This window comes from Grampus griseus (assembly GCF_964374135.1).
Source record: "Grampus griseus genome assembly, chromosome: X".
NCBI lineage: Eukaryota > Metazoa > Chordata > Mammalia > Artiodactyla > Delphinidae > Grampus > Grampus griseus.
The window spans coordinates 53,959,484-53,982,993 of record NC_138999.1 but is presented as its reverse complement, the minus strand read 5'-3'; the positions used below and the strand labels follow the sequence as shown (position 1 = coordinate 53,982,993).

At 41.6% G+C, this 23,510-nt stretch overlaps 1 pseudogene across 1 annotated transcript; it reads right to left on the bottom strand.

Moving 5' to 3' along the window:
- Positions 1-2,572: 2,572 nt before the first annotated feature.
- Positions 2,573-5,570, bottom strand: LOC309840066 (voltage-gated potassium channel KCNC4-like; annotated as a pseudogene). The gene is made up of 3 exons: positions 5,431-5,570; positions 3,554-4,075; positions 2,573-3,171 (listed from the first exon to the last, which is right to left on the bottom strand). The product of its transcript is annotated as a voltage-gated potassium channel KCNC4-like (transcript).
- Between the last annotated feature and the right edge of the window lie 17,940 nt (positions 5,571-23,510).

Genomic DNA, 23,510 nt, shown 5'->3' with positions numbered 1-23,510 from the left:
CATCCAATGCAGATGCAAGGGGGAACACAAAGGAAGACAGTGTTCTCATGTGACAGAGGTGGTTGCAGCTCTAGTTCTGCTCCTGACTCACTATATAAACCAGGTCAAGTCCCAGCCTCTTTCTGGGTCTCAGTTTCCCCACCTGAAACAGGAGGGTGTTGGACTTGATGAACTCTCAGTTTTCTCCCAGCCCTGGCATTTTACCTCATTCTCTTTATAATGTTCTGTTACATTCTTTTCCTACCCAAATAGGGCCCAGCCATTCCCTGAGGTCTTCCAAGGCTCTCCCTGACATCCTAACCCCATCTCCACCCCCTCATCCCACTGCTACCATTGCTGCTGCCTACAATGGGATACAGTCTTCTCTACTTTTGGCTGGAAATTCTAATCATCCACTTCTGATGCTGGTGAGTTAACAAAGATTGATACAGTATTTCTCTGAAGTAACAGAACTCCCAGCTCTGCCAGTACTTCTGCGTGCCCTTGGGAAAATCCTCTCCCTTCGCTACACCTCATTTTTCCCATTTTTAACTTAAGAGCAGTGGACTAGAATGGTCTCTGAAAGCAGCTAAGTGTTCCAACATCTTTCACTACTAGGTAATGAGAAGATGGAGATTGTCTTTGATGTTTTGTCATACTCTTGTTCTTCTTTCAGTGCTTCTTTTTTTTTTTTTTTTTTGCGGTACGCGGGCCTCTCACTGTTGTGCCCTCCCCCGTTGCTCCGGACGCACAGGCTCTGTGGCCATGGCTCACGGGCCCAGCCGCTCCGCGGCAGGTGGGATCTTCCCAGACCGGGGCACGAACCCGTGTCCCCTGAATCGGCAGGCGGACTCTCAACCACTGCGCCACCAGGGAAGCCCTTTCAGTGCTTCTTAAATGGAAACCTCTCCTTCCTCAACCTCCCACCTATGATAAGGGTTTCCACCACCATGCCCTAAACAAGAAAGCCAGCCTTCCATTACATTTCTTCAACTCCTGGACCTGTCTCCTTCCTCTCCCTGCCCTGTTCCCACCACAAACAAAAAGTTCTTCTTTCCTAGTCAAGGTGTCTATGAGTAATACTAGTTTATTGTGAGGAACACATACAATAAAGATAGAAACTGCTTTTTACTCTATCAAATTATTTGTCCACACATCTTGCCATTAGTTTATTACGCCACCCTATCCCTGCTGGTGCCCATAATCTACTGTCAGAGGAACCACAGATGGACCCTGGAATGGAGACTTCAAAGGATATTTTATTTAAAAGTTTTGTAAACAGAATTACGCTCACAGCTTCAGCAACAGTGAGAGTTCAATTCAACCTCCCAGTTCAGCTTAGTTGCCTGGGGCACTTCCTCAGACACCCCAGTGACCTGACTTGAAGTCAGACCTGAGTACGTCCCTTCTCTCCTTCCTGGAAGCCAGTTCAAAGAGAGGTGCATGGTTGTGGGCACCACAGGAAAAGCCAGGAGGGAAGAGCATGCAGGTAGCAGAAAGAGGAGGGGGAAAGGAGAGGGAGGAGAAGAAAAGGTAGGAAGGTGGGAATATTCAGTAGCAGCAAGGATTGGAGGTAGACCCGTTGTGGGTACTGAAAAGTGTTTAGAAGAAATTAAAAAAAGAAAAGAATTGTAAATGAGTAAAAATCCAAAAATATGTAAAAAATCTTGAAGAGGAAATCACTTGCTTATTCTTGCCAACAAATCCAATTTCCTCCTTCCCATCTATGTAATATGCAATGATAACATTTCGTGTCTATTAGTGACTATATATTGTTATTGTAGCTGAAATAGTGTGACTAATAATGACTAATATATCATGGTTAATGATGGTTAATACTATATCTAAAATATTATTAAAAAATCAGAGATGGGAAGGAGAGGAGAGGAAGGGGGAAGGACAAAATGGGATGAAGAGGAGGTTATCAAGTTAGAGTGCTACTCTGGGTTCAGACCTGACTGACTCTCATCTGTTTAATGTCTCTGAGAATCTTCAAAGGCCCCTTTATGATTCTAAGGAGCACTTGTGCCAGGAGCAGTACAGGGAGCAATGTTACAATCTGGCTATACCTGGGCACTGCTGGTACCATTCACCATCAACACCCATAACCAGTCAGATATCCACAGCCAATCACCAATGATATCTATAGGTGACTGATGTTAATATTATATTGCTACCATCACTCAAAATTTCCCCATCTAGACTACAGTCTAGCTGGGGGACTGGGATTAGGTAATGGTAAGGGAGAACTTGTTGAGAGGGGCATATAGCACCAGTCCAGGAAGAACTATCCTCTATGCCTCCTGGTCACTCTAGGATTAAGAGAAAAGTCTAGGGTGGGGCAGGGGGAAGCTGAAGCCTAGCTGGCCTTGCCCCTAAGCTGCCTCCTTCAGGGTGCCTCCCTGATGATGGGAAGGAGTCTACCTTTCAGGCCATGGCTAGCTGATCCTGACTAGCAGGGATTGCCATGACCTGGGACTACTCTTGAAGGATTCTTTGCCAAATCCAAAGCCAGAAATCCTTATCTGTAACCAAAAACTGACAAGAGGAAGGAAGGGAAGGTGGGATACACCCATCTAGACCACTGGGACCATCACAGGATCCCACTGGGCCTACGTTTCTGGCGAGCCAGGGCTACAGCATAATAGCACTGGAAGCAGACTAGGAGCACAGGCACCAGCACGACACTGGTGCACAAGCCCACAGTGGCTGTGACAGCAGCATTGAGCTGGCACAGAGCAGAGAGAGGGTAGACATCTCCATAGCCGACAGTGGTGAGTGTTATGACAGTCCATCAGAGACATGTAGAAATGTCTCCAAAGTGAGGCTCACCCTGACCTCGGGTGGACATACTCAAGAGCTCCCCATAGAGGAAGAGCAAGCCAAAGAATAAGATCTCAGCCACCCAAATCAGGAGAAAGGCACACAGAGGACATAGAGAGAATGAATGGCCCCAAGCATTAGGCTGAGATGGGGTTGCCATTCAGCCTTGTCACCCACTACCAGTTCCACCAGCACAGGGAACAGACAGAAGATGTAGGCTAGATTGAGAGGGCTACACAGGAAGTGCACCTTATCAGGGCAGGAAATGGCACGGGCAAAGAGCTCAGCTCCAAACCAAAGGGCACAGAGTAGTTCCAGGTAGAGCAGGTCGGGGGCACAGTGGTAAACGAGACCGTTGTTCTGCTGCTGCTACTGCTGCTGTTTTTCCCCCTGCCCTCACCCCATGTCCCATAGGAATGAAGTTGACAGAGAAGTAATCCAGCTGGACCTTTGTCTCCTGGAAGAAGATGACCAGAGCACACACGGCAAAGAGTGTGGAGATCATAGAAAAGCACTGGGGAAAAAGAGGCATGTCAGAAGTACCCCCATTTACCAGCCATCCCACCTCTCTAACTAGACTCCCACCCTTCTTCCCTCCCCCGTTTTTGGAGATTCCCTCAAATTGTCCTGAGCATCTCTTCAGATTCAGGTCCCAAACACCATGTCAAGTGTGTAGCCATTGTGGCAACTTGGCAGGGTCCTTTGGGAGTACAAATGACTAGCATGGCACCGCACAATGTTAGTGAGTTACCTTGGCCCCTAGGGAAGACTGGGGTTGGTCAAGAAGCACCCAGAGCCATGGCTTCCAAGTATTCCGCAGTCTCTGGTCTTCACTGGAGTTCCACTGAAGGCGCTCATCCATGTGGACATTCTCACAGACCTCCCAAGATAGGAAGTCCTGGGTTTGTGTGTCCTTGCCACTCAGCTTAAGCCAGCAGCAAGGTGCCAGCAGTGCTTCCACCAGGCCCCAATAAGCCTCCTCTAGGACATCCCGACAAACATTGGCAGGGCAGTGCAGCTGCTGAGTACCATAGCCAGCACATAGCCAAAGGGCTCAGGATTTTGGTCAAAGAAAAACTCTTGAATTGGTGGACCCTGAGCAGCTGGGGTGCCAGGTTGGGGTGGCTCAGTCAACTTGTAGAGGCAGGTGCCTGGAAAGGCCCACAAGGTGCCCTTGTAGGTCTCATGGCACGTGCCCACCACGTTCAGGATCAGTTTATCGTCAGCCCTCCATGACCAACCGTGAGCCTGCTTCTCGGCTGGCTCGGATCCGCTAGCAAGAGGAGGGATGACAGGGGTTACGACGGGGTCCTCCTGCCTTCCTCTCCCCTCCCAGGCTTGGCCAGAGCAGGGAAGGGGCTGAGGGCAACAAAAGTGATGTGGTAGCCCAGGCACCCAAGAGAAGCTACCTCAGGCACCCAAGAGAAGCTACCCTAGGCATGGAGCTGGGGATGTCTCTTCCTTCTGGGTCTTCGGGAATCAGGAGGACAGCCAGCTCTCAGGTATGGTCACAGTGGCTAGCCAGAATCTCTCCTGGACCCAGCAATTCCAAGAGAAAAACCGGCCTAGCATGGAAACAAATGTCTTTCAGAGGCTCTTGGGAGACATCTGGCCTGGTGACTCTGAGAGAACAATTGTGCCATGGTATACAGCAGGGTAAGTCACAGACAGGCAAACACAGACTAAATGGCCAAGATGGGGACAGGGATGTCGCTCAATCCTCTGTCCCTCACTTTAAAAACTTGGGACAGTGATGGGGTGGGGTGAGGGAGGGAATAAAAAAAGGGGTACTGAGGGAGGCTAAGGGCAGGGAATGGGGAGTGAAGATGGGGATGACAGGGGAAGTTGGAGGGTCTTAGAGATCCCTAGGCCTCCACAGGGAGTAGGAAGTGCCTGACTTGAGAAACTGGCTGGGGGGTCGGCAGACCTGACAGCGATGCGTATTTTTTTTGCTTTAAACATATATTTTTAATTTAAAAGGCTGTTAGTAAAGATGAAAGGTTAAAGTGTGAGTTCTAATCATATTTGGAAATTTGTGTATTTGAAAAACATTAGTAAACTAATGAACAATTAATTGTGTCAGTTTAATTTTTCTTTCACATTAAAAAAAATCAAACAAATATTTTGTGAAGTGTTCTTAGGCTTCTTATTTTAACTCTGGGTTTGCGTCTTGGATTTCCAGATATAAAATGATTTTTTTTTGACTCTGACTCCCCTGGCACCTAGTCCTGGGCACTCCTCAGCAGCACTACCAGCACCACCAGCACTAGCAGGAGAAGCAGCAGCCTCTGTGGATCTCTCTACTGGGTGCCCTAAAATTGCTTTGGGCTAAATGAGTTCCTTGCCTGGGAACAGAAAGGAGTAAGAACAGAGTTGGGCGGGGTGGGGGGGGGGTCTGAAGAGAGACAGAGGGTGGGAGGAGCACAGAAAAGCAAACCAAAGGAGTCAAAACACCTACACAGATCAACATTTCAGTGTTCCCTGCCCCTTGACAGGCAACCTGCTGGGGCCTCCTGTGTTTGTCCCTGAGGGCTAAAAAGGAAGAGGGCACAGACAACCACCTCCAGTTTGGGAACCTCAAACCCCCTACCCCGAACTGCCCCCACTCCTTGGTCAGCCCTTGCTCACTCACTTGGTTGTTTTGCGTAGTCCATGAATACTGGCAGGGAAGGGACGGGCGGCTGGCTGGGCGTTGGGGCCAGTGACGCTGGGACGGGTGTTGTAGCCAGCATTGCTGCCACCTCTGGAGTTTGTGACTGCTCCTGCATGGAGAGGCCCCAGGACCAGGGTGTGTTCATGGAAGAGCTGGCAAGGAGGTGGGGTTTTCCAGGAGCCTCTTGCTCCTGCTGTGGCCAGAGAAGCAAGTACTGAGAGGCAACGATCTGATTCAAGACCGTATGTGTTCCTGCCTGCTTCCTTACAGAGGCTGTCCTGGCCTCCAGCCTGCAGGGAATCAGACAAGAGACCCTGGCCAACTTTGCTGCTCCTCCTTCCTCCCCCGGGCACAGTTCCAGCCCAGAGCAGAGGGAGGGGAGGAGGCAGCTGGAGGGAAAACAGGAAGTTAGGTGGTCAGGCTCCAGGCAAGAGGCCACCTTACAAGACCAGTTAATCCAGTTAATATTTCAACAACTCTCTCCCCCAATTCCAACCAACCCAGCCCTGCTTTAATATTTTGAAAACTTTCTCTTCCCCTCCCCCTCCCCCATCTCCATAACAGTTCTCCTATCAGAAACCTGCAAAGGAGAAAGGGGTGTGGGAGGAGGGAGAAGTGAGAGCCAGAAGACAGCCTGGGAGGCCAGATGTGTTCCTGGCTATATCCAGCTGTTTCTGCCCACTCATTTTTCTTCCCTTTTCTCCGGACACCCTGGTGCCAAGGATTGGGGTAGGAATGGGTGAAGGGGAAGGGCAGGGGAGCAAGCCACCTCAGAGAGAAGCTTGTCTATGGCCTATGCCAGGATTGGCAGAGGCTCCAGCCCCCTGGGACAAGCCACATCTCCTCCCCCCTCTCCCACAACCTCTGCCTCCAGAAATCCTTCCTGGGAATTGGGCCAGTCTCCTATCTTGCTGCTGTTGAGAGTTTGCCAATGGAGCACCCAGATGATCCTAAATTCCAAGATAGCCCTCACTCCCACCCTTTGGCCCAGCCTCCATGCCTCTTTCCCATCACTAGACCAGAAATTCCCAGGAGGAATGAAGATTCTTACCACAATCCAACACCCTCCCCAACTCTTCCTTTTCAGCCCATCCCTCAGAGCCAGGGCCTTGTTGGATTGAGAGTTTCAAGACATGGCTCCCCTCCTCCCTCTTGGTCATTGCCTAACTGTGGGGCTGCTGTGAGGGAGGGTCACCACAGTGGACTTCATGGTGAGAATGGAGGGAGGAAAGGTGGTGGTGACAAACACAGCCGTATCAGGCCTTAGTTCTACAAAGCCGAATTCTTACCTCAGCCAAAGAGGGCAGAAAATAATTTGGGCACTTTACAAGTGGGAAGGGTAGCAGCAGCAGCTTCCTCTCTCACTCCATCCATCCCTGCCCCTTTCCCCTCAAATGTCCTGTCCCTTATCCACACTAGCCCATTTGCTTTTTGATTCCCTAAACCAGCCAGTCTTGGGACTTCCCTGGTGGTCCAGTGGTTAAGACTCATGCTTCCACTGTAGGGGGCATGGGTTCAATCCCTGTTCAGGGAAGTAAGATCCCACATGCCATGCGGTGTGGCCAAAAAAAAAAAAAGAGTCCTAAACCAGCCAGCCTCTTTTTCTTTTCTTTTCTTTTTTTAACTTTTTATGTTGGAGTATAGCTGATTAACAGTGCTGTGATAGTTTCAGGTTCACAGCAAAGGGACTCAGCCATACATATACATGTATCCATTCTCTCCCAAACTCCCCTCCCATCCAGACTGCCACATAACATTGAACAGTGTTCCCCGTTCTACACAGTAGGTCCTTGTTGGTTATCTATTTTAAATATAGCAGTGTGTACATGTCGATCCCAAACTCCCTCTTTCCCTCTTCCTCCCCACCTGGTAACCATAAGTTAATTCTCTAAGTCTGTGAATCTGTTTCTGTTTTGTAAATAAGTTCATTTGTATCATTTCTTTTTAGATTCTGCATATAAGGGATATCATACAATATTTCTCTTTGACTTACTTCACTCATTATGACAATCTCGAGGTCCATCCATGGTGCTGCAAATGGCATTATTTCATTCTTTTTAATGGCTGAGTAATATTCCATTGTGTATATATATATATATATATATATATATATATATATATATATATATATATATATATATACACACAACATCTTCTTTATCCATTCCTCTGTCGATGGACATTTACATAGCTTCCATGTCTTGGCTACTATAAACAGTGCTGCAATGAACACTGGGGTGCATGTATCCTTTCGGACCACGTTTTTCTCCAGATATATGCCAAGGAGTGGTATTGCAGGGTCATACAGTAGCTCTATTTTTAGTTTTTTAAGGAACTTCCATACTGTTCTCCATAGTGGCTGTACCAGTTTACATTCCCATCAACAGTATAGGAGTGTTGCATTCTCTCCACATCCTCTCCAGCATTTATTGTTTGTGGATTTTTTAATGATAGCCATTTTGACTGGTGTGAGGTGATATCCCATTGCAGTTTTGATTTGCATTTCTCTAATAATTAGGAATGTTGAACATCTTTTCATGTGCCTATTGGCCATTTGTATGAGTTCTTTGGAGAAATGTATATTTAGGTCTTCTGTCCATTTTTTGACTGGGTTGTTTGTTTTGATGACATTAAGCCTCATGAGCTGTTTGTAAATTTTGGAGACTAATCCCTTGTCAGTCACATCATTTGCAAATATTTTCTCCCAATCTGTGGGTTGTCTTTACGTTTTGTTTATGGTTTCCCTTGCTGTGCAAAAGCTTTTGAGTTTAATTAGGTCCCATTTGTTTATTATTGTTTGTATTTCCATTATTCTGGGAGATGGATCAAAAAAGATATTGCTGCGATTAATGTCAGAGAGTGTTCTGCCTATGATTTCCTCTAGTAGTTTTATAGTGTCCAGTCTGACATTCAGGTCTTTAATCCATTTTGAGCTTACTTTTGTGTATGGTGTTAAAGAATGATCTAATTTCATTTTTTAACATGTACCTGGCAAGTTTTCCCAGCACCATTTGTTGCAGAGATTGTCTTTTCACCATTGAGTAGTCTTGCCTCCTTCGTTGTAGATTAATTGACTGTAGGTGTGTGGGTTTATTTCTGGGTTTTCTTTTTTTAATTTTAATTTTTAAATTTTTTAAAATTAATTAATTAGTTTATTTATTTATTTTGGCTGCGTTGGGTCTTCATTGCTGTGCACAGGCTTTATCTAGTTGTGGCGAACGGGGGCTACTCTTTGTTGCAGTGCATGGGCTCCTTGTTGCAGTGTCTTCTTGTTGTGGAGCACAGACTCTAGGCATACAGGCTTCAGTAGTTGTGGCACGTGGGCTCAGTAGTTGTGACTCGTGGGCTCTAGAGTGCAGGCTCAGTAGTTGTGGCACACAGGCTTAGTTGCTCTGCAGCATGTGGAATCTTCCTGGACCAGGGCTTGAACCCGTGTCCCCTGCATTGGCAGGTGGATTCTTAAACACTGTGCGACCAGGGAAGTGCCTATTTTTATTTTTTTAAACATCTTTATTGGAGTATAATTGCTTTACAATGGTGTTAGTTTTTGCTGTATAACAAAGTAAATCAGCTATACATATACATATATCCCCATATCTCCTCCCTCTTTCATCACCTTCCCATCCTCCCTATCCCACCCCTCTAGGTGGACACAAAACACTGAGCTGATCTCCCTGTGCTATGCAGCTGCTTTCCACCAGCTATCTATTTTACATTTGGTAATGTATATATGTCCACGCCACTCTCTCACTTCTTCTCAGCTTACCCTTCCCTGTGTCCTCAAGTCCATTCCCTATGTCTGAGTCTTTATTCCTGTCCTGCCCCTAAGTTCTTCAGAACCACCTTTCTTTTTTTTAGATTCCATATATATATATATATATATATACAGATAGATAGATAGATAGATAGATAGATAGATAGATGTGTGTGTGTGTTAGCATATGGTATTTGTTTTCCTCTTTCTGATTTACTTCCCTCTGTATGACAGTCTCTAAGTCCATCCACCTCACTACAAATAACTCAGTTTCGTTTCTTTTTATGGCTGAGTAATATTCCATTGTATATATGTGCCACATCTTCTTTATCTATTCATCTGTTGATGGACACTTAGGTTGTTTCCATGTCCTGGCTATTGTAAATAGAGCTGCAATGAACATTGTGGTACATGAGCCTTTTTGAATTTTGGTTTTCTCAGGGTATATGCCCAGGAGTGGGATTTCTGGGTCGTATGGTAGTTCTATTTTTAGTTTTTTGAGGAACCTCCATACTGTTCTCCATAGTGGCTGTATCAATTTACATTCCCACCAACAGTTCAAGAGGGTATATTTCTGGGCCTTCTATCCTGTTCCATTGATCTATATTTCTTTTTTTTTTGCCAGTACCATACAGTTTTGATGGCTATAGCTTTGTAGTGTAGTTTGGAGTCAGGAAGTCTGATTCCTCCAGCTTAATTTTTCTTTCTCAAGATTGCTTTGGGTATTTGGGGCCTTTTGTCTCTCCATACAAATTTTAAAATTTTTTTGTTCTAATTCTGTGAAAAATGCCATTGGTAGTTTGATGGGGATTGCATTGAATCTGTAGATTGCTTTGGGTAGTATAGTTATTTTGACAATATCGATTCTTCCAATCCATGAACATGGTATATCTTTACATCTGTTAGTGTCTTCTTCGATTTCTTTTATCAGCGTCTTATAGTTTTTGGAGTACAGGTCTTTTGTCTCCTAGGTAGGTTTATCCCTAAGTATTTTGTTCTTTTTGATGCAATGGTAAATGGGATTGTTTCTTGAATTTCTCTTTCTGATCTTTTGTTGTTAGTGTATAGAAATGCAACAGATTTCTCTGTGTTAAATTTGGAACCCACAACTTTACCAAATTCATTGATGAGCTCTAGTAGCTTTCTGGTAGTGTCTTTAAGAGCTTCTATGTATAGTGTCATGTCATCTGCAAACAGTGACTGTTTAACTTCTTCTTTTCCAATTTAGATTCCTTTTATTTCTTTCTCTTCTCTGATTGCCATACCTAGGACTTCCAAAACTATGTTGAATAAAAGTGGCGAGAGTGGACATCCTTGTCTTGTTCCTGATCTTAGAGGAAATGTTTTCAGCTTTCCACCATTGAGTATGATGTCAGCTGTGAGTTTGTTGTATATGGCCCTTATTATGTTGAGGTATGTTCCCTCAATGCCCACTCTCTGGAGAGTTTTTATCATAAATGGGTGCTGAATTTTGTCAAAAGCTTTTTCTGCATGTATTGAGATGAACCTATGGTTTCTATTCTTCAATTTGTTGATCTGGTGTATCACACTGATTGATTTGCAGATACTGAAAAATCCTTGCATCCCTGGGATAAATCCCACTTGATCATGGTATCTGATCCTTTTAATGTGTTGTTGGATTCTGTTTGCTAGTATTTTGTTGAGGATTTTTGTGTCTATGTTCATCAGAGATATTGGCATGTAATTTTCTTTTTTTGTGGCATCTTTGTCTGGTTTTGGTATCAGGTTGATGGTGGCCTCATAGAATGAGTTTGGGAGTCTCCCTTCCTCTGTAATTTTTTGGAACAGTTTCAGAAGGATAGGCGTTAGCTCTTCTCTAAATGTTTGGTAGAATTTGCCTGTGAAGCCATCAGGTCCTGGACTTTTGTTTTTTGGGAGTTTTTTAATCACAATTTCAATTTCAGTGCTTCTGATTGGTCTGTTCATACTTTATATTTCTTCCTGGTTCAGTCTTGGGAGACTGTACCTTTCTAAGAATTTGTCCATTTCTTCCAGGTTGTCCATTTTATTGGCATACAGTTGCTTGTAGTAGTCTCTTATGATCCTTTGTATTTCTGTGGTGTCAGTTGTAACTTCTCCTTTTTCACTTCTAATTTTATAGATTTAAGTCCTCTCCCTGTTTTTCTTGATGAGTCTGGCTAAAGGTTTATCAATTTTGTTTACCTTTTCAAAGAACAAGCTTTTAGTTTCATTGATCTTTGCTCTTGTTTTCTTAGTCTCTATTTTATTTATTTCTTCTCTGATCTTTATGATTTCTCTCTTTCTACTAACTTTGGGTTTTGTTTGTTCTTCTTTCTCTAGTTGCTTTAGTTGTAAGACTAGGTCGTTTATTTGAGATTTTTCTTGTTTCCTGAGGTAAGATTTTATAGCTATAAACTTCCATCTTAGAACTGCTTTTGCTGCATCCCATAGGTTTTGGATCATTGTGCTTTCATTGTCATTTGTCTCTAGGTATTTTTTGATTTCCTCTTTGATTTCTTCAGTGATCCATTGGCTGTTTAGTAGCATATTGTTTAGCCTCCACGTGTTTGTGTTTTTTATAGTTTTTTTTCTTGTAGTTCATTTCTAATCTCATAGTGTTGTGATCAGAAAAGGTGCTTGATGTGATTGCAATTTTCTTAAATTTACTGAGGCTTGCCTTGTGGCCCAGCATGTGGTCAATCCTGGAGAATGTTCCATATGCACTTGAGAAAAATGTGTATTCTGCTGTTTTGGATGGAATGCTCTATAAATATCAGTTAAGTCATGTGGTCTAATGTGTCGTTTAAGGCCTGTGTTTCCTTATTGATGTTCTGTCTAGATGATCTGTCAATTGATGAAAGTGGGGTGTTAAGAACCCCCACAATTATTGTGTTACTGTCAATTTCTCCCTTAATGGCTGTCAGTACTTGTCTTATATACCAAGGTGCTCCTATGTTGGGTGCATATATATTTACAATTGTTATATCTTCTTCTTGGATTGATCCCTTGATCATTATGTAGTGTCCTTCTTTGCCTCTTACAACAGTCTTTATTTTAAAGTGTATTTTGTCTGATATGAGTATTGTTATTCCAGCTTTCTTTTGATTTCCTTTTGCGTGGAATACCTTCTTCCAACCCCTCACTTTCAGTCGGTATGTGCCTCTAGGTCTGAGGTGGGTCTCTTGTAGATTGCATATGTATGGGTCTTGTTTTTGTATCCACTCAGCCAGTCTATGTCTTTTGGTTGTCACATTTAATCCATTTACCTTTATGGTAATTATTGATATGTGTATTCCTATTGTCATTTTCTTAATTGCTTTGGGTTTGTTTTTGCCAGTCTTTTTTCTTTCTTTCCTCTTTTGTTTTTTTCTCGTGGTTTGTTGATGTCTTTAGTGTTGTGTTTAGTTTGCTTTTTCTTTTGTGTGTGTATATCTACTGTAGTTTTGGGGTGTGCTGTTCCTATGAGGTATTTTTTTTTTTACATCTTTATTGAAGTATAATTGCTTTACAGTGGTGTGTTAGTTTCTGCTTTATAACAAAGTGAATCTGTTATACATACACATATGTTCCCATATCTCTTTCCTCTTGCATCTCCCTCCCTCCTACCTTCCCTATCCCACCCCTCCAGGCGGTCACAAAGTGCCAAGCTGATCTCCCTGTGCTATGCAGCTGCTTCCCACTAGCTACCTACCTTACGTTTGGTAGTGTATATATGCCCATGCCTTTCTCCCGCTTTGTCACACCTTACCCTTCCCCCTCCCCCATCCTCAAGTCCATTCTCTAGTAGGTCTGTGTCTTTATTCCTTTCTTACCCCTAGGTTCTTCATGACATTTTTTTTTCTTAAATTCCATATATATGTGTTAGCATGCGGTATTTGTCTTTCTCTTTCTGACTTACTTCACTCTGTATGACAGACTCTAGGTCTATCCACCTCATTACAAATACCTCAATTTTGTTTCTTTTTATGGCTGAGTAATATTCCATTGTATATATGTGCCACATCTTCTTTATCCATTCATCTGATGATGGGCAGAAGACCTAGATAGACATTTCTCCAAAGAAGATATACAGACTGCCAACAAACACATGAAAGAATGCTCAACATTAATCATTAGAGAAATGCAAATCAAAACTACAATGAGATATCATCTCACACCGGTCAGAATGGCCATCATCAAAAAATCTAGAAACAATCAATGCTGGAGATGGTGTGGAGAAAAGGGAACACTCTTGCACTGCTGGTGGGAATGTGAATTGGTACAGCCACTGTAGAGAACAGTATGGAGGTTCCTTAAAAAACTACAAATAGAACTACCATATGACCCAGCAATCCCACTACTGGGCATATACCCTGAGAAAACTATACTTCAAAAAGAGTCATGTACCAAAATGTTCACTGCAGCTCTATTTAGAATAGCCCGGAGATGGAAACAATCCCATGAGGTTTTGACTTAATAGTCTATATATGTACAAGACTTTTTAAAAAAATGCTAGTCTCTTTCCTGCCTAGAGGACTTCCTTTAGCATTTGTTGCAAAGCTGGTCTGGTGCACTGAATTCTCTTAGCTTTTTCTTGTTTGTAAAGCTTTTGATTTCTCCATCATATCTTAACTGGGTCTTGCTCTGGTGGGCGGGGCTGTGCTCAGTAATACTTTAATCCACTTGTTTGCTGCTGGATGAGGCTGTGTTCCCTCCCTGTTAGTTGTTTGGCCTGAGGCAACCCAGTACTGGAGCCTACAGGCTATATAGTGGGGTTAGTGGCAGCCTCCAGGAGGGCTTACACCAATGGATACTTCCCAGAACTGCTGCTGCCAGTTCCCTTGCCCTCACTGTGAGCCACAGCTGCCTCCTGCCTCTGCAAGAGACCCTCCAACACAAGCAGGTAGGTTTGGTTCTACCTCCTACGGGGTCACTGCTCCTTTTCCTGGGTCCTGGTGCACACAAGACTTTGTGTGTGCCCTCCAAGAGTGGATTCTCTGTTTCTCCCAGTCCTGTGGAGTCCCTGCAATCAAATCCCACTGGCTTTCAAAGTCAGATTTCCTGGGAATCCCTAGTCCCATTGCCAGACTCCCAGGCTGAGAAGCCTGACATGTGGCTCAGAACCTTTAATCCAATGGGAGAACTTCTGTGGTATATTTGTTCTCCAGTTTGTGGGTTCCCCACCAGCGGGTATGGGATTTGATTTTATCGTGATTACACCCCTCCTACCGTCTCATTGCAGCTTCTCCTTTGTCTTTGGATGTGAGGTATCTTCTTTGGTGGGTTCCAGCATCTTCCTGTCGATCGTCGTTCCACAGTTAGTTGTCATTTTGGTGCTCTTGAAAAAGGAGGTGAGTGTACTTCCTTCTACTCCACCACCTTGAACCAATCTCCTCCAGCCAGTCTCTTAATGACTGTCCCATCCCCTCCAGCTATCTATCGAGGAGACTACTTATTCTTCCATACCCATCTCCAATGCCACCTCTTTGGGGGAAATATCTTGAATCCTCCCTAAGACAACGTCCTGTCCTCTGCACTCTCACAACTTGCTTTGGGTTTTTTTTTTCTAGAGTACTTTTCATACTAAAACATAATTATGTATGTTCCCATTACCCCATTGTATCCATTTTCTAACTGATGCTGTAAAAAAGTGCCACACACAACATAAATGGACCAGTGAGACCTTCAAGGTGGTGGAGGAGTAAGATGTGGAGATCACCTTCCTCCCCACAAATACACCAGAAATACATCTACATGTGTAACAACTCCTATAGAACACCTACTGAACGCTGGCAGAAGACCTCAGACTTCCCAAAAGGCAAGAAACTTCACACGTACCTGGCTACGGCAAAAGAGATAAAGAGACAAAAGTTTAAGGAGAGGGGGCTTCCCTGGTGGCGCAGTGGTCGGGAGTCGGCCTGCCAATGCAAGGGACACGGGTTCGTGTCCCCTTCCGGGAAGATCCCACATGCCACGGAGCAGCTGGGCCCGTGAGCCATGGCTGCTGAACCTGCACGTCCGGAGCCTGTGCTCCGCAACGGGAGAGGCCACAACAGTGAGAGGCCCGTGTACCGCAAAAAAAAAAAAAAGATTAGGGACAAGACCTGCACCTCTGGGAGGGACCTGTGAAGGAGGAAAAGTTTCCACACACTATGAAGCCCCTCCACTTGCGGAGACAGAGACTAGCAGGGGGGAAACTTCAGAGCCACGGAGGAGAGCTCAGCAATAGGGGTGCAGAGGGCAAAGTGGAGAGATTCCTGCACAGAGGATCAGTGCCAACCAGCACTCATAAACCTGAGAGGTTTGTCTGTTTACCCACCAGGGCGAGTAGGGTTTGGGAGCTGAGGCTCAGGCTTCAGAGGTCAGATCCCCGGGAGAGGACTGGGGTTGGCTTCATGAACACAGCCTGAAGGAGGCTAGTGCACAACAGCTAGCTGGGAGGGATCCAGGAAAAAGTCTAGAACTGCCTAAGAGGCAAGAGACTGTTGTTTCAAGGTGTGCAAGGAGAGAGGATTTAGAGCACCACCTAAATGAGCTCCAGAGACAGGCACAAGCTGTGGCTATCAGTACGGACCCCAGAGACAGGCATGAAATGCTAAGGCTGCTGCTGCAGCCACCAAGAAGCCTGTGTGAAAGCACAAGTTGCTATCCACAGTGCAGCCCACCACTGGCAGGGTCCCAAGATACAGGGACAACTTCCCCAGAACACACTGCCCGCCTCAGGCTGTTGCAATGTCATGCTGGCCTCTGCTGCAGCAGGGTCAACCCGCATTCCACACCCCTCCTTAGTTCCGGCCTGAGTCAGCCAGAGTCCCTTAATGAGTTGCTACATTAACCCCATCCTGTCTGGGTGAAGAACAGATGCCCGCAGGCGACCTACATGCAAAGGCAGGGCCATATCCAAAGTGGAAACCCAGGAGCTGAAAGAAAAGAAAGGGAAATTTCCCCCAGCAGCCTCAGGAGCAGTGGATTAGATCTCCACAATCAATGTGATGTACCCAGCATCTCTGGAATACCTGAATAGACAATGAATCATCCCAAAATTGAGGCAGTGGACTTTGGGAGCAACTATAGACTTGGGGTTTGCTTTCTGCATCTAATTTGTTTCTGGTCTTATGTTTATCTTAGTTTAGTATTTAGAGTTTATTATCGTTGGTAGATTTCTTTATTGATTTGATTGCTCTCTTCCTTTATATATATATAGATAGATAGATAGATAGATATATTTTTTTCTTTTTCTCTTTTTGTGAGTGTGTATAAATATGCTTCTTTGTGTGATTCTGTCTGTACAGCTTTGCTTTTATCATTTGTCCTAGAGCACTTTCTGTCCATTTTTGTTTGTTTGTTTTGTTTTGTTTGTATAGTTCTTAGCACTTGTTATCATTGGTGGATTTGTTTTTTGCTTTGGTTGCTCTCCTTTTTCCTTCTTTCTTTTTTTCTTATTACTTGTTAATTTTTAAATTTTTAGTAAGTTTTTTATTCTTATTTTAATAACTTTTAATTTCATTTTCTTTTCTTTCTTTCTTTCTTTCTTTTTTTCTTTCTTTCTCTCTCTCTTTCATTCTTTCTTTCCTTCTTACTTTCTTTCCTTTCCTCCCTTTTCTTGTGAGCCATGTGGCTGACGGGGTCTTGGTGCTACAGCAAGGTGCCAAGACTGTGCTAATATGGTGGGAGAGCCAAGTTCATAACATTGGTGCACCAGAGACCTCCCAGCTCCATGTAATATCAAACAATGAAAGCTCTCCCAGAGATCTCCATCTCAATGTTAAGACCCAGCTCCACTCAATGACCAGCAAGCTACAGTGCAGGACACCCTATGCCAAACAACTAGCAAGACAGGAACACAACCACATACATTAGCAGAGAGGCTGCCTAAAATCATAATAAGGTCACAGACACCCCAAAACACACCGTCAGACTTGGTCCTGCCCACCAGAAACACAAGATCCAGACTCATCCACCAGAACACAGGCACCAGCCACCTCCACCAGGAGACCTACACAACCCACTGAACCAACCTTAGCCACTGGGGACAGACACAAAAAGCAACGGGAACTACGAACCTCCAGTCTGCAAAAACAAGACCCCAAACACAGTAAGTTGAGCAAAGTGAGAAGACATAGAAACACACAACAGATGAAGGAGCAAGGTAAAAACCCACCAGACCAATCAAATGAAGAGGAAATAGGCAGTCTACCTGAAAAGTAATGCAGACTAATGATAGTAATCATGATCCAAAATCTTGTAAATAGAATAGAGAAAATACAAGAAACTTTTAACAAGGACCTAGAAGAACTAAAGAGCAAACAAACAATGATAAACAACACAATAAATGAAATTAAAAATTCTCTAGAAGGAGTCAAGAGCAGAATAACTGAGGCAGAGAAACGGATAAGTGACCTGGAAGATAAAATAATGGAAATAACTACTGGGAGCAAGAGGGCAGACAGCAGAAGCAAGAACAACTACAATCCTTCAGCCTGTGGAACAAAAACCACATTCACAGAAAGATAGACAAGATGAAAAGGCAGAGGGCTATGTACCAGATTAAGGAACAAGATAAAACCCCAGAAAAGCAACTAAATGAAGTGGAGGGAGGAAACTGCCCAGAAAAATAATTCAGAATAATGTTAGTGAAGATGATTCAGGACCTCGGAAAAATAATAGAGGGAAAGATTGAGAAGATGCAAAATGTTTAACAAAGACCTAGAAGAATTAAAGAACAAACAAACAGAAATGAACAATACAATAACTGAAATGAAAAATACACCAGAAGGAATCAATAGCAGAATAACTGAGGCAGAAGAACGGATAAGTGACCTGGAAGACAGAATGGTGGATTTCACTGCTGCATAACAGAATAAAGAAAAAAGAATGAAAAGAAATGAAGACAACCTAAAAGACAACTGGGACAACATTGAATGCAACAACATTCACACTATAGTGGTCCCAGAAGGAGAAGAGAGAGAGAAAGGACCCGAGAAAATATTTGAAGAGATTATAGCCGAAAATTTCCCTAACATGGGAAAGGAAATAGCCACTGAAATCCAGGAAGTGCAGAGAGTGACATACAGGATAAACCCAAGGAGAAACATGCCGAGACACATAGTAATCAAATGGGCAAAAATTAAAGACAAAGAAAAATTATTGAAAGCAGCAAGAGAAAGATGACAAATAACATACAAGGGAACTCCTATAAGGTTAACAGCTGACTTCTCAGCAGAAACTCTACAAGCCAAAAGGGAGTGGCATGATATATTTAAAGTGATGAAAGGGAAGAAACTACATCCAAGATTACTCTACCTGGCAAGGATCTCATTCAGATTCAGCAGAAAAATCAAAAGCTTTACAGACAAGCAAAAGCTAAGAGAATTCAGCACCACCAACCAGCTCTACAACAAGTGCTAAAGGAACTTCACTAAGTGGGAAACACAAGAGAAGAAAAGGACCTACAAGAACAAACCCAAAACAATCAAGAAAATGGAAAAAGGAATATACATATCCATAATTACCTTAAAGGTGAATGGAATAAATGCTCCAACCAAAATACACAGGCTCACTGAATGGATACAAAAACAAGACCCATATATATGCTGTCTCTAAGAGACCCAATTCAGACCTAGGGACAAATACAGACTGAAAGTGAGGGGATGGAAAAAGATATTCCATTCAAATGGAAATCAAAAGAAAGCTGGAGTAGCAACACTCATATCAGATAAAACAGACTTTAAAATAACAAATGTTACAAGAGACAAGGAAGTTCACTACATATTAATCAAGGGATCAATCCAAGAAGAAGATATAATAATTATACATGCATGCAATATAGGAGCACCTCAATACATAAAGCAAATGCTAACAGGTATAAAAGAGGAAATCGACAGTAACACAGTAATAGTAGGGGACTTTAAAATCTCACTTACACCAATAGACAGATAATCCAGAAAGAAAATTAATAAGGAAACACAAGCTTTAAATAACACAGCAGACCTGATATATTTAATTGACATTTATAGATGTTCCTTCTAAAAACAGCAGATTATACTTTCTTCTCACATGCACATGGAACATTCTCTAGGATAGATAACATCTTGGGTCACAAATCAAGCCTCGGTAAATTTAAGAAAATTGAAAAAATATCAAGCATCTTTTCCAACCATAATGCTATGAGATTAGAAGTAAACTACAGGGGAAATAAAGTAAAAAACACAAACACATGGAGTCTAAAAAATATGTTACTAAATAACCAAGAGATCACTGAAAAAGTCAAAGAGGAATCAAAAATTACCCAGAGACAAATAACAATAAAAACATGACAATCCAAAACCTATGGGATACAGCAAAATCAGTTCTCAGAGAGAAATTTATAGCAATACAATCCTACCTCAAGAAACAAGAAAAATCTCAAATGAACAATCTAACCTTACACCTAAAGGAACTACAGAAAGAAGAACAAACAAAAACCAAAGTTAGTAGAAGGAAAGAAATCTTAAAGATAAGAGCAGAAATAAATGAAATAGAAACAAAGAAAACAATAACAAAGATCATTAAACCAAAAAGCTGTTCTTTGAGAAGATAAAAAAAATTAATAAACTTTTAGGCAGATTCCTCAAGAAAAATAGGGAGAGGACTCAAATCAGTAAAATTAGAAGTGAAAAAGGAGAAGTTAGAACAGACCCCACAAAAACACAGAGCATCATAAGAGACTAGTACAAGAAACTCTATTCCAATAAAATGGAAAACCTAGAAGAACAGCCACAAATTTGTGTACAACCAGGAATTCTTAGAAAGGTATAACCTTCCAAGAGTGAACCAGGAAGAAATAGAAAATATGAACCAATTCAGCAATAAAAATAAATGAAATTGAGTTATTTGTAGTGAGGTGGATGGACCTAGTGTCTGTCATACAGAGGGAAGTAAGTCAGAAAAAGAAAAACAAATACTGTATCCTAACACATATATATGGAATCTAAAAAAAGAAAAGGTTCTGAAGAACCTGGGGCAAGATAGGAATAAAGACACAGAAGTAGAGAATTGACTTGAGGACACGGGGAGGGGGAAGGGTAAGCTGCGACAAAGTGGGAGAGTGGCATGGACATATATACACGCCCAAATGTAAAATAGATAGCTAGTGGGAAGCAGCCACATAGCACAGAGAGATCAGCATGGTGCTTTGTGACCTCCTAGAGGGGAGGGATATGGAGGTTGGGAGGGAGATGCAAGAGGGAGGAGATATGGGGATATATGTATAAGTATAGCTGATTCGCTTTGTTATAAAGCAGAAAGTAACACACCATTGTAAAGTAATTATACTCCAATAAAGATGTTAAATATATATATATATAAACAAACAGTCCAATCAAAAAATGGGCAGAAGACCTAAATAGACACTTCTCCAAAGAAGACATACAGGTGACCAAGAAGCACATGAAAAGCTGCTCAGCATCACTAATAATTAGAGAAATGCAAATCAAAAGTAAAATGAGGTATTACCTCCCACCAGTTAGAATGGGCATCATCAGAAAATCTACAAACAACAAATGCTGAAGAGGGTGTGGAGAAAAGGGAACACTCTTGCACTGTTGGTGGGAATGTAAATTGATACAGCCATTATGGAGAACATTATGAAGGTTCCTTACAAAACTAAAAACAGAATTACCATATGATCCAGCAATCCCACTACTGGTCATATACCCAGAGAAAACCATAATTCAAAAAGACATAAGCACCCCAATATTCAGTGCAACCCTATTTACAATAGCCAGGTCATGGAAGCAACCTAAATGCCCAACGACAGAAGAATGGATAAAGAAGATGTGGTACATATATACAATGGAATATTACTCAGCCATAAAAGGAACAAAATTGGGTAATTTGTAGAGATGTGGATGGACCTAGAGACTGTCATGCAGAGTGAAGTAATTCAGAAAAAGAAAAACAAATATCATATATTAACGTATATATGTGGAATCTAGAAAAATATTACAGAAGAACTGGTTTGCAAGGCAGAAATAGAGATACAGGTGGTAGACAACAAACGTATTGACACTAAGGAGGGAAAGTGGGGTAGATGTGTGGTGGTGGGATAAATTTGGAGATTGGCATTCACATATATATACTATGTGTAAAATAGGTAACTAATAAGAACCTGCTGTGTAAAAAAATAAAATAAAATTCAAAAAAACCATAAAGAATGACACCAAAAAAAAAAAAAAAGGCTTCAGGGTAGTAATGTGTAGAGTGATAGTAAGATGGGTTATAATAAAAACAAATTTCAATCTCAAAAAAAAGAGGATAGGAGAAGTTTTCCCATGAAAATGGAAATAAAAAGATAGCTCAGGTAGCAATATTTATATCATTCAAAATAGACAAAAAATAGGCTGTAACAAGAGAAAAAAATTACATAATGATAAAGGGGTCAACCCAATGAGAAGCTAGAACAATTGTAAATATTTATGCAGCCAACATAAAAGCACCTAAATACATCAAGCAACTTTTAACAAACATAAAGGGAGAATTTGACAGTAACACAATAATACTGGAGATTTTAAAAGTCACCTACATCAGTGGACAGATCATCCAGACAGAACTACAATAAGAAAAATCTGGCCTTAAAGACACATTATAACAAATAGACTTAGAAGATATATATAAAACATTTTATCCAAAAGCAGCAGAATATACACTTTTTTCAAGTGCACATGGAACCTTCTCAAGGATAGACCATATGTTGGGACACAAAACAAGTCTCCATAAATGTAAGAAGATTGAAATCATATCAGTCATCTTTTCCAACCACAGTGGTGTAATACTAGAAATGAACTTCAAAAAAAAAATGAAAACCAGAACTGCAAGGAGGCTAAACAACATGCTACCAAACAACAAATGGGTCACTGAAAAAAAAAAGGAACTCAAAAAATACCTGGAGACTAAGGAAAATACAAATGTAACAGTCCAAAATCTATTAGATTCAGCAAAAGCAGCAAAAAGAGAGAATTTTATAACAATACAAGCCTACATCAGGAATCAAGAAAAATCTCAAGTAAACAGTGTAACCATATGCCTAAAGGAACTAGAAAAAAACCCCACCAAAGTAGAAAGAATGAAATGATAAAGATCAGAGCAGAAAGAAATGAAATAGAGACTAAAAAACATTAGAGAACATCAATGAAACTTATACCTGGTTCTATGAAAAGATTAACAAAATTGATAAACCTTTAGCAAGAGTTATGTAGACAAAATGAGAGCGAGCCTAAATATGTAAAGTAAGAAATAAAAGAGAAGTTACAATTGACACCACTGATATAGAAAGATCATAAGAGATTACTACAATTATACACCAATAAAATGGACAACCTAGAAGAAGTGGGTAAATTCCTAGAAGCATACAATCTCCCAAGAGTGTTTCAGGAAGAAATAGATAATATGAATGGACAAATTACCAGTAATGAAATTAATTCACTAATAAAAAAATTAACTCCCAACAATAAAAAGTTCAGGACCAGATGCCTTCACATGTGAATTTGACCAAACATTTAAAGAAGAGTTAACACCTATTTTTTCACAGCATTCCAAAAAAATGAAGAGAAAATAACACTTTTGAACTCATTATATGAGGCCATCATCATTCTGATATGAAAATCAAAGACACCACAATAAAGAAAATTACAGACCAATATCACTGATGAACATAGATACAAAAATCCTCAACAAAATATTAGCAAACAAATTTCAACAATACAATAAAAAGATCATATACCATGATCAAATGGATTTATCCCAGGGATGCAAGCGTGGTCCAATATTTGCAAATCAATCAATGTGATACACCACGTTAACAAAATGAAGACTTAAAATCATATGATCATCTCAACAGATGCAAAAAAAGACGTTTGACAAAATTCAACATCCATTTATGATAAAAAAAAAACCTCTCAACAAAGTGGGTATAGAACAAAGTGAGTATAGAATTGGGTATATGACAAAACTACAGCCAACATCATACTAAAAATTCAAAAGCTGAAATTATTTTCTAAGTTCAGGAATGAGACAAGGGTGCCCAGTCTCCCCACCTTTATTCAACATAGTGTTGGAATTCCTATTAACAGTAATCAGATGGTAAAAAGAAGGAAAGAGAATCTGAATTAGAAGGAAATAAGTAAAATTGTCACTGTTCGCACATGACATGATAATATATGTACAAAATTCTAAAGATACCACCAAAGTACTACTAGAACTAATAAATGAATTTAGTAAAATTGTGGGATATGAAATTAATTACAGAAATCTGTTGTGTTTCTATACACAAACAATGAACTATCAGAAAGGGAAATTAATTTT